A 12,667-nucleotide genomic window follows, 5' to 3' on the forward strand; every position below is an offset into this window, starting at 1 on the left:
TGACTGAGCAGTTTTGAAACACTCTTTTTGTAGAATCTGCAAGTGGAAATTTGGAGATCTTTGAGACCTATGGTGAAAAACGAAATATCTTTAAGTAAAAACTACACAGAATACTTCTGTGAAATTTCTTTCTATTCTTTGCATTCAACTCACAGTGTTGAACCTTTCTTTTGATTGGGTAGTTTTGAAACACTCTTTCTCTATAAACTACAAGTGGACATTTGGAGCACTTTGAGGCATATCGTGGAAAAAGGATTATCTTCAAATAAAAACTACACAGAAGAATTCTGTGAAACTACTTTCTGATCTGTGCATTCTTCTAACAGAGTAAAACCTTTCTTTTGATTGAGCAGTTTTGAAACACTCCTTTGGTACAATCTCCAAGTGGACATTTGCAGATCTTTGAGGCCTCTGGTGAAAAACGAAATATCTTCAAATAAAAACTACACAAAAGCATTCAGTGAAACTTCTTTCTGATCTGTGCATTCAGCTAACAGAGTTTAACCTTAGTTTTTATTGAGCAGTTTTGAAACACTCTACTTGTAGAATCTGCAACTGGACATTTGGAGGACATTGAGGCCTATGGTGAAAAACGAAATATCTTCCACTAAAATCCACACGGAAGCATTCTGTGAAACTTCTTTCTGATCTGTGCATTCAAATAACAGAGATTAAGATTAGTTTTGATTGAGCAGTTTTGAAACACTCTATTTGTAGAATCTGCAAGTCGACATTTGGAGAACTTTTAGGCCTAAGGTGAAAAACGATATATCTTCCCCTAAAAACTACACAGAAGCATTCTGTGAAACTTCTCTCTGATCTGTGCATTCAACGAACAGAGCTGAACCTTAGTTTTGATTGAGCAGTTTTGAAACACTTTAGTTGCAGAATCTGCAAGTGGACATTTGGAGCACTTTGAGGCCTATGGTGGAAAAAGGAATATCTTCATACAAAAAGTACCACAGAAGCATTCTGTGAAACTTCTTTCTGATCTTTGCATTCAACTAATACAGTTGAACCTTACTTTTGATTAAGCAGTTTTAAAACACTCTATTTGGAGAATCTGCAAGTGGATATTTGGAGAATATTGAGGCCTATGGTTAAAAAGAATTATCTTCCATTAAAACAAGATAGAAGCATTCTGTGAAACTTCTTTCTGATCTGTGCATTCAACAAACAGAGTTTAAACTTAGTTTTGATTGAGGAGCTTCGAAACACTCTATTTGTAGTATCTGCAATTGGAGATTTTGAGATCTTTGAGGCCTTTGGTGAAAAACGAAATATCTTCAAGTAAAAACTACACAGAATACTTCTGTGAAATTTTTTTCCATTCTCTGCATTCATCTCACAGTATTGAACCTTTCTTTTGATTGAGTAGTTTTTAAGTGCTGTTTCTGTATAACCTGCAAGTGGACATTTGGAGCACTTTGAGGCCTAGGGTGGAAAAAGGAATATCTTCATACAAAAACTACACAGAAGCATTCTGTGAAACTTCTTTGTGATCTGTGCATTCAACTAACAGAGTTGAACCTTACTTTTGATTGAGCAATTTTGAAACACTCTTTTTGTAGAATCTGCAAGAAGACATTTGCAGAAAAATGAGGCCTATCGTGAAAAAAGAAATATCTTCCAATAAAAACTACACGGAAGCATTCTGTGAAACATCTTTCTGATCTCTGCAATCAACAAACAGAGTTTAAACTTAGTTTTCATTGAGCAGTTTTGAAACACCCTATTTGTAGAATCTGCAAGTGGACATTTGGAGAACATTGAGGCCTACGGTGAAAAACGAAAAATCTTCCCCTAAAAACTACACGGAAGCATTCTGTGAAACTTCTTTCTGATCTGTGCATTCAACTAACAGAGTTGAACCCTGATTTTGATTTAGCAGTTTTGAACACTCTATTTGTAGAATCTGCAAGTGGACATTTGGAGAACATTGAGGCCTAAGGTGAAAAAAGAAATATCTTCCCATAAAAACTACACAGAAGCATTCTGTGAAACTCCTTTCTGATGTGTGCATTCAACTATCAGAGTTTAACCTTAGTTGTGATTGAGCAGTTTTGAAACACTCTCTTTGTAGAGTCTGCAAGTGGACATTTGGAGAGCATTGTGGCCTATGGTGAAAAACGAAATATCTTTCCCTGAAAACTACATGGAAGCATTCTGTGAAACTTCTTTCTGATCTGTGCACTCAACTAATAGAGTTGAACCTTACTTTTGATTGTGCAGTTTTGAAACACTCTATTTGTAGAATCTGCAAGTTGACATTTGCAGAACATTGTGGCCTACGCTGAAAAATGAAATATCTTCCCATAAAAACTACGCAGATGCATTCTGTTTAACTTCTTTCTATTCTGTTCATTCATCTCACAAAGTAGAACCTTTCTTTTGACTGAGCAGTTTTGAAACACTCTTTTTGTAGAATCTGCAAGTGGAAATTTGGAGATCTTTGAGACCTATGGTGAAAAACGAAATATCTTTAAGTAAAAACTACACAGAATACTTCTGTGAAATTTCTTTCTATTCTTTGCATTCAACTCACAGTGTTGAACCTTTCTTTTGATTGGGTAGTTTTGAAACACTCTTTCTCTATAAACTACAAGTGGACATTTGGAGCACTTTGAGGCATATCGTGGAAAAAGGATTATCTTCAAATAAAAACTACACAGAAGAATTCTGTGAAACTACTTTCTGATCTGTGCATTCTTCTAACAGAGTAAAACCTTTCTTTTGATTGAGCAGTTTTGAAACACTCCTTTGGTACAATCTCCAAGTGGACATTTGCAGATCTTTGAGGCCTCTGGTGAAAAACGAAATATCTTCAAATAAAAACTACACAAAAGCATTCAGTGAAACTTCTTTCTGATCTGTGCATTCAGCTAACAGAGTTTAACCTTAGTTTTTATTGAGCAGTTTTGAAACACTCTACTTGTAGAATCTGCAACTGGACATTTGGAGGACATTGAGGCCTATGGTGAAAAACGAAATATCTTCCACTAAAATCCACATGGAAGCATTCTGTGAAACTTCTTTCTGATCTGTGCATTCAAATAACAGAGATTAAGATTAGTTTTGATTGAGCAGTTTTGAAACACTCTATTTGTAGAATCTGCAAGTCGACATTTGGAGAACTTTTAGGCCTAAGGTGAAAAACGATATATCTTCCCCTAAAAACTACACAGAAGCATTCTGTGAAACTTCTCTCTGATCTGTGCATTCAACGAACAGAGCTGAACCTTAGTTTTGATTGAGCAGTTTTGAAACACTTTAGTTGCAGAATCTGCAAGTGGACATTTGGAGCACTTTGAGGCCTATGGTGGAAAAAGGAATATCTTCATACAAAAAGTACCACAGAAGCATTCTGTGAAACTTCTTTCTGATCTTTGCATTCAACTAATACAGTTGAACCTTACTTTTGATTAAGCAGTTTTAAAACACTCTATTTGGAGAATCTGCAAGTGGATATTTGGAGAATATTGAGGCCTATGGTTAAAAAGAATTATCTTCCATTAAAACAAGATAGAAGCATTCTGTGAAACTTCTTTCTGATCTGTGCATTCAACAAACAGAGTTTAAACTTAGTTTTGATTGAGGAGCTTCGAAACACTCTATTTGTAGTATCTGCAATTGGAGATTTTGAGATCTTTGAGGCCTTTGGTGAAAAACGAAATATCTTCAAGTAAAAACTACACAGAATACTTCTGTGAAATTTTTTTCCATTCTCTGCATTCATCTCACAGTATTGAACCTTTCTTTTGATTGAGTAGTTTTTAAGTGCTGTTTCTGTATAACCTGCAAGTGGACATTTGGAGCACTTTGAGGCCTAGGGTGGAAAAAGGAATATCTTCATACAAAAACTACACAGAAGCATTCTGTGAAACTTCTTTGTGATCTGTGCATTCAACTAACAGAGTTGAACCTTACTTTTGATTGAGCAATTTTGAAACACTCTTTTTGTAGAATCTGCAAGAAGACATTTGCAGAAAAATGAGGCCTATCGTGAAAAAAGAAATATCTTCCAATAAAAACTACACGGAAGCATTCTGTGAAACATCTTTCTGATCTCTGCAATCAACAAACAGAGTTTAAACTTAGTTTTCATTGAGCAGTTTTGAAACACCCTATTTGTAGAATCTGCAAGTGGACATTTGGAGAACATTGAGGCCTACGGTGAAAAACGAAAAATCTTCCCCTAAAAACTACACGGAAGCATTCTGTGAAACTTCTTTCTGATCTGTGCATTCAACTAACAGAGTTGAACCCTGATTTTGATTTAGCAGTCTTGAACACTCTATTTGTAGAATCTGCAAGTGGACATTTGGAGAACATTGAGGCCTAAGGTGAAAAAAGAAATATCTTCCCATAAAAACTACACAGAAGCATTCTGTGAAACTCCTTTCTGATGTGTGCATTCAACTATCAGAGTTTAACCTTAGTTGTGATTGAGCAGTTTTGAAACACTCTCTTTGTAGAGTCTGCAAGTGGACATTTGGAGAGCATTGTGGCCTATGGTGAAAAACGAAATATCTTTCCCTGAAAACTACATGGAAGCATTCTGTGAAACTTCTTTCTGATCTGTGCACTCAACTAATAGAGTTGAACCTTACTTTTGATTGTGCAGTTTTGAAACACTCTATTTGTAGAATCTGCAAGTTGACATTTGCAGAACATTGTGGCCTACGCTGAAAAATGAAATATCTTCCCATAAAAACTACGCAGATGCATTCTGTTTAACTTCTTTCTATTCTGTTCATTCATCTCACAAAGTAGAACCTTTCTTTTGACTGAGCAGTTTTGAAACACTCTTTTTGTAGAATCTGCAAGTGGAAATTTGGAGATCTTTGAGACCTATGGTGAAAAACGAAATATCTTTAAGTAAAAACTACACAGAATACTTCTGTGAAATTTCTTTCTATTCTTTGCATTCAACTCACAGTGTTGAACCTTTCTTTTGATTGGGTAGTTTTGAAACACTCTTTCTCTATAAACTACAAGTGGACATTTGGAGCACTTTGAGGCATATCGTGGAAAAAGGATTATCTTCAAATAAAAACTACACAGAAGAATTCTGTGAAACTACTTTCTGATCTGTGCATTCTTCTAACAGAGTAAAACCTTTCTTTTGATTGAGCAGTTTTGAAACACTCCTTTGGTACAATCTCCAAGTGGACATTTGCAGATCTTTGAGGCCTCTGGTGAAAAACGAAATATCTTCAAATAAAAACTACACAAAAGCATTCAGTGAAACTTCTTTCTGATCTGTGCATTCAGCTAACAGAGTTTAACCTTAGTTTTTATTGAGCAGTTTTGAAACACTCTACTTGTAGAATCTGCAACTGGACATTTGGAGGACATTGAGGCCTATGGTGAAAAACGAAATATCTTCCCCCTAAAAACTACACGGAAGCATTCTGTGAAACTTCTTTCTGATATGTGCATTCAACTAACAGAGTTTAACGTTAGTTTTAATTGAGCAGTTTTGAAACCCTCTATTTGTAGAATCTGAAAGTGGACATTTGGAGAACATTGAGGCCTACGGAGAAAAACGAAATATTTTCCCATAAAAACTACACAGAAGCATTCTCTCAAACTTCTTTCTCTTCTCTTCATTCATCTCACAAAGTAGAACCTTTCTTTTGACTGAGCAGTTTTGAAACACTCTTTTTGTAGAATCTGCAAGTGGAAATTTGGAGATCTTTGAGACCTATGGTGAAAAACGAAATATCTTTAAGTAAAAACTACACAGAATACTTCTGTGAAATTTCTTTCTATTCTTTGCATTCAACTCACAGTGTTGAACCTTTCTTTTGATTGGGTAGTTTTGAAACACTCTTTCTCTATAAACTACAAGTGGACATTTGGAGCACTTTGAGGCATATCGTGGAAAAAGGATTATCTTCAAATAAAAACTACACAGAAGAATTCTGTGAAACTACTTTCTGATCTGTGCATTCTTCTAACAGAGTAAAACCTTTCTTTTGATTGAGCAGTTTTGAAACACTCCTTTGGTACAATCTCCAAGTGGACATTTGCAGATCTTTGAGGCCTCTGGTGAAAAACGAAATATCTTCAAATAAAAACTACACAAAAGCATTCAGTGAAACTTCTTTCTGATCTGTGCATTCAGCTAACAGAGTTTAACCTTAGTTTTTATTGAGCAGTTTTGAAACACTCTACTTGTAGAATCTGCAACTGGACATTTGGAGGACATTGAGGCCTATGGTGAAAAACGAAATATCTTCCACTAAAATCCACACGGAAGCATTCTGTGAAACTTCTTTCTGATCTGTGCATTCAAATAACAGAGATTAAGATTAGTTTTGATTGAGCAGTTTTGAAACACTCTATTTGTAGAATCTGCAAGTCGACATTTGGAGAACTTTTAGGCCTAAGGTGAAAAACGATATATCTTCCCCTAAAAACTACACAGAAGCATTCTGTGAAACTTCTCTCTGATCTGTGCATTCAACGAACAGAGCTGAACCTTAGTTTTGATTGAGCAGTTTTGAAACACTTTAGTTGCAGAATCTGCAAGTGGACATTTGGAGCACTTTGAGGCCTATGGTGGAAAAAGGAATATCTTCATACAAAAAGTACCACAGAAGCATTCTGTGAAACTTCTTTCTGATCTTTGCATTCAACTAATACAGTTGAACCTTACTTTTGATTAAGCAGTTTTAAAACACTCTATTTGGAGAATCTGCAAGTGGATATTTGGAGAATATTGAGGCCTATGGTTAAAAAGAATTATCTTCCATTAAAACAAGATAGAAGCATTCTGTGAAACTTCTTTCTGATCTGTGCATTCAACAAACAGAGTTTAAACTTAGTTTTGATTGAGGAGCTTCGAAACACTCTATTTGTAGTATCTGCAATTGGAGATTTTGAGATCTTTGAGGCCTTTGGTGAAAAACGAAATATCTTCAAGTAAAAACTACACAGAATACTTCTGTGAAATTTTTTTCCATTCTCTGCATTCATCTCACAGTATTGAACCTTTCTTTTGATTGAGTAGTTTTTAAGTGCTGTTTCTGTATAACCTGCAAGTGGACATTTGGAGCACTTTGAGGCCTAGGGTGGAAAAAGGAATATCTTCATACAAAAACTACACAGAAGCATTCTGTGAAACTTCTTTGTGATCTGTGCATTCAACTAACAGAGTTGAACCTTACTTTTGATTGAGCAATTTTGAAACACTCTTTTTGTAGAATCTGCAAGAAGACATTTGCAGAAAAATGAGGCCTATCGTGAAAAAAGAAATATCTTCCAATAAAAACTACACGGAAGCATTCTGTGAAACATCTTTCTGATCTCTGCAATCAACAAACAGAGTTTAAACTTAGTTTTCATTGAGCAGTTTTGAAACACCCTATTTGTAGAATCTGCAAGTGGACATTTGGAGAACATTGAGGCCTACGGTGAAAAACGAAAAATCTTCCCCTAAAAACTACACGGAAGCATTCTGTGAAACTTCTTTCTGATCTGTGCATTCAACTAACAGAGTTGAACCCTGATTTTGATTTAGCAGTTTTGAACACTCTATTTGTAGAATCTGCAAGTGGACATTTGGAGAACATTGAGGCCTAAGGTGAAAAAAGAAATATCTTCCCATAAAAACTACACAGAAGCATTCTGTGAAACTCCTTTCTGATGTGTGCATTCAACTATCAGAGTTTAACCTTAGTTGTGATTGAGCAGTTTTGAAACACTCTCTTTGTAGAGTCTGCAAGTGGACATTTGGAGAGCATTGTGGCCTATGGTGAAAAACGAAATATCTTTCCCTGAAAACTACATGGAAGCATTCTGTGAAACTTCTTTCTGATCTGTGCACTCAACTAATAGAGTTGAACCTTACTTTTGATTGTGCAGTTTTGAAACACTCTATTTGTAGAATCTGCAAGTTGACATTTGCAGAACATTGTGGCCTACGCTGAAAAATGAAATATCTTCCCATAAAAACTACGCAGATGCATTCTGTTTAACTTCTTTCTATTCTGTTCATTCATCTCACAAAGTAGAACCTTTCTTTTGACTGAGCAGTTTTGAAACACTCTTTTTGTAGAATCTGCAAGTGGAAATTTGGAGATCTTTGAGACCTATGGTGAAAAACGAAATATCTTTAAGTAAAAACTACACAGAATACTTCTGTGAAATTTCTTTCTATTCTTTGCATTCAACTCACAGTGTTGAACCTTTCTTTTGATTGGGTAGTTTTGAAACACTCTTTCTCTATAAACTACAAGTGGACATTTGGAGCACTTTGAGGCATATCGTGGAAAAAGGATTATCTTCAAATAAAAACTACACAGAAGAATTCTGTGAAACTACTTTCTGATCTGTGCATTCTTCTAACAGAGTAAAACCTTTCTTTTGATTGAGCAGTTTTGAAACACTCCTTTGGTACAATCTCCAAGTGGACATTTGCAGATCTTTGAGGCCTCTGGTGAAAAACGAAATATCTTCAAATAAAAACTACACAAAAGCATTCAGTGAAACTTCTTTCTGATCTGTGCATTCAGCTAACAGAGTTTAACCTTAGTTTTTATTGAGCAGTTTTGAAACACTCTACTTGTAGAATCTGCAACTGGACATTTGGAGGACATTGAGGCCTATGGTGAAAAACGAAATATCTTCCACTAAAATCCACATGGAAGCATTCTGTGAAACTTCTTTCTGATCTGTGCATTCAAATAACAGAGATTAAGATTAGTTTTGATTGAGCAGTTTTGAAACACTCTATTTGTAGAATCTGCAAGTCGACATTTGGAGAACTTTTAGGCCTAAGGTGAAAAACGATATATCTTCCCCTAAAAACTACACAGAAGCATTCTGTGAAACTTCTCTCTGATCTGTGCATTCAACTAACAGAGCTGAACCTTAGTTTTGATTGAGCAGTTTTGAAACACTTTAGTTGCAGAATCTGCAAGTGGACATTTGGAGCACTTTGAGGCCTATGGTGGAAAAAGGAATATCTTCATACAAAAAGTACCACAGAAGCATTCTGTGAAACTTCTTTCTGATCTTTGCATTCAACTAATACAGTTGAACCTTACTTTTGATTAAGCAGTTTTAAAACACTCTATTTGGAGAATCTGCAAGTGGATATTTGGAGAATATTGAGGCCTATGGTTAAAAAGAATTATCTTCCATTAAAACAAGATAGAAGCATTCTGTGAAACTTCTTTCTGATCTGTGCATTCAACAAACAGAGTTTAAACTTAGTTTTGATTGAGGAGCTTCGAAACACTCTATTTGTAGTATCTGCAATTGGAGATTTTGAGATCTTTGAGGCCTTTGGTGAAAAACGAAATATCTTCAAGTAAAAACTACACAGAATACTTCTGTGAAATTTTTTTCCATTCTCTGCATTCATCTCACAGTATTGAACCTTTCTTTTGATTGAGTAGTTTTTAAGTGCTGTTTCTGTATAACCTGCAAGTGGACATTTGGAGCACTTTGAGGCCTAGGGTGGAAAAAGGAATATCTTCATACAAAAACTACACAGAAGCATTCTGTGAAACTTCTTTGTGATCTGTGCATTCAACTAACAGAGTTGAACCTTACTTTTGATTGAGCAATTTTGAAACACTCTTTTTGTAGAATCTGCAAGAAGACATTTGCAGAAAAATGAGGCCTATCGTGAAAAAAGAAATATCTTCCAATAAAAACTACACGGAAGCATTCTGTGAAACATCTTTCTGATCTCTGCAATCAACAAACAGAGTTTAAACTTAGTTTTCATTGAGCAGTTTTGAAACACCCTATTTGTAGAATCTGCAAGTGGACATTTGGAGAACATTGAGGCCTACGGTGAAAAACGAAAAATCTTCCCCTAAAAACTACACGGAAGCATTCTGTGAAACTTCTTTCTGATCTGTGCATTCAACTAACAGAGTTGAACCCTGATTTTGATTTAGCAGTCTTGAACACTCTATTTGTAGAATCTGCAAGTGGACATTTGGAGAACATTGAGGCCTAAGGTGAAAAAAGAAATATCTTCCCATAAAAACTACACAGAAGCATTCTGTGAAACTCCTTTCTGATGTGTGCATTCAACTATCAGAGTTTAACCTTAGTTGTGATTGAGCAGTTTTGAAACACTCTCTTTGTAGAGTCTGCAAGTGGACATTTGGAGAGCATTGTGGCCTATGGTGAAAAACGAAATATCTTTCCCTGAAAACTACATGGAAGCATTCTGTGAAACTTCTTTCTGATCTGTGCACTCAACTAATAGAGTTGAACCTTACTTTTGATTGTGCAGTTTTGAAACACTCTATTTGTAGAATCTGCAAGTTGACATTTGCAGAACATTGTGGCCTACGCTGAAAAATGAAATATCTTCCCATAAAAACTACGCAGATGCATTCTGTTTAACTTCTTTCTATTCTGTTCATTCATCTCACAAAGTAGAAACTTTCTTTTGACTGAGCAGTTTTGAAACACTCTTTTTGTAGAATCTGCAAGTGGAAATTTGGAGATCTTTGAGACCTATGGTGAAAAACGAAATATCTTTAAGTAAAAACTACACAGAATACTTCTGTGAAATTTCTTTCTATTCTTTGCATTCAACTCACAGTGTTGAACCTTTCTTTTGATTGGGTAGTTTTGAAACACTCTTTCTCTATAAACTACAAGTGGACATTTGGAGCACTTTGAGGCATATCGTGGAAAAAGGATTATCTTCAAATAAAAACTACACAGAAGAATTCTGTGAAACTACTTTCTGATCTGTGCATTCTTCTAACAGAGTAAAACCTTTCTTTTGATTGAGCAGTTTTGAAACACTCCTTTGGTACAATCTCCAAGTGGACATTTGCAGATCTTTGAGGCCTCTGGTGAAAAACGAAATATCTTCAAATAAAAACTACACAAAAGCATTCAGTGAAACTTCTTTCTGATCTGTGCATTCAGCTAACAGAGTTTAACCTTAGTTTTTATTGAGCAGTTTTGAAACACTCTACTTGTAGAATCTGCAACTGGACATTTGGAGGACATTGAGGCCTATGGTGAAAAACGAAATATCTTCCACTAAAATCCACATGGAAGCATTCTGTGAAACTTCTTTCTGATCTGTGCATTCAAATAACAGAGATTAAGATTAGTTTTGATTGAGCAGTTTTGAAACACTCTATTTGTAGAATCTGCAAGTCGACATTTGGAGAACTTTTAGGCCTAAGGTGAAAAACGATATATCTTCCCCTAAAAACTACACAGAAGCATTCTGTGAAACTTCTCTCTGATCTGTGCATTCAACGAACAGAGCTGAACCTTAGTTTTGATTGAGCAGTTTTGAAACACTTTAGTTGCAGAATCTGCAAGTGGACATTTGGAGCACTTTGAGGCCTATGGTGGAAAAAGGAATATCTTCATACAAAAAGTACCACAGAAGCATTCTGTGAAACTTCTTTCTGATCTTTGCATTCAACTAATACAGTTGAACCTTACTTTTGATTAAGCAGTTTTAAAACACTCTATTTGGAGAATCTGCAAGTGGATATTTGGAGAATATTGAGGCCTATGGTTAAAAAGAATTATCTTCCATTAAAACAAGATAGAAGCATTCTGTGAAACTTCTTTCTGATCTGTGCATTCAACAAACAGAGTTTAAACTTAGTTTTGATTGAGGAGCTTCGAAACACTCTATTTGTAGTATCTGCAATTGGAGATTTTGAGATCTTTGAGGCCTTTGGTGAAAAACGAAATATCTTCAAGTAAAAACTACACAGAATACTTCTGTGAAATTTTTTTCCATTCTCTGCATTCATCTCACAGTATTGAACCTTTCTTTTGATTGAGTAGTTTTTAAGTGCTGTTTCTGTATAACCTGCAAGTGGACATTTGGAGCACTTTGAGGCCTAGGGTGGAAAAAGGAATATCTTCATACAAAAACTACACAGAAGCATTCTGTGAAACTTCTTTGTGATCTGTGCATTCAACTAACAGAGTTGAACCTTACTTTTGATTGAGCAATTTTGAAACACTCTTTTTGTAGAATCTGCAAGAAGACATTTGCAGAAAAATGAGGCCTATCGTGAAAAAAGAAATATCTTCCAATAAAAACTACACGGAAGCATTCTGTGAAACATCTTTCTGATCTCTGCAATCAACAAACAGAGTTTAAACTTAGTTTTCATTGAGCAGTTTTGAAACACCCTATTTGTAGAATCTGCAAGTGGACATTTGGAGAACATTGAGGCCTACGGTGAAAAACGAAAAATCTTCCCCTAAAAACTACACGGAAGCATTCTGTGAAACTTCTTTCTGATCTGTGCATTCAACTAACAGAGTTGAACCCTGATTTTGATTTAGCAGTCTTGAACACTCTATTTGTAGAATCTGCAAGTGGACATTTGGAGAACATTGAGGCCTAAGGTGAAAAAAGAAATATCTTCCCATAAAAACTACACAGAAGCATTCTGTGAAACTCCTTTCTGATGTGTGCATTCAACTATCAGAGTTTAACCTTAGTTGTGATTGAGCAGTTTTGAAACACTCTCTTTGTAGAGTCTGCAAGTGGACATTTGGAGAGCATTGTGGCCTATGGTGAAAAACGAAATATCTTTCCCTGAAAACTACATGGAAGCATTCTGTGAAACTTCTTTCTGATCTGTGCACTCAACTAATAGAGTTGAACCTTACTTTTGATTGTGCAGTTTTGAAACAC

Source organism: Symphalangus syndactylus, chromosome 20 (genome assembly GCF_028878055.3).
Source record: "Symphalangus syndactylus isolate Jambi chromosome 20, NHGRI_mSymSyn1-v2.1_pri, whole genome shotgun sequence".
NCBI lineage: Eukaryota > Metazoa > Chordata > Mammalia > Primates > Hylobatidae > Symphalangus > Symphalangus syndactylus.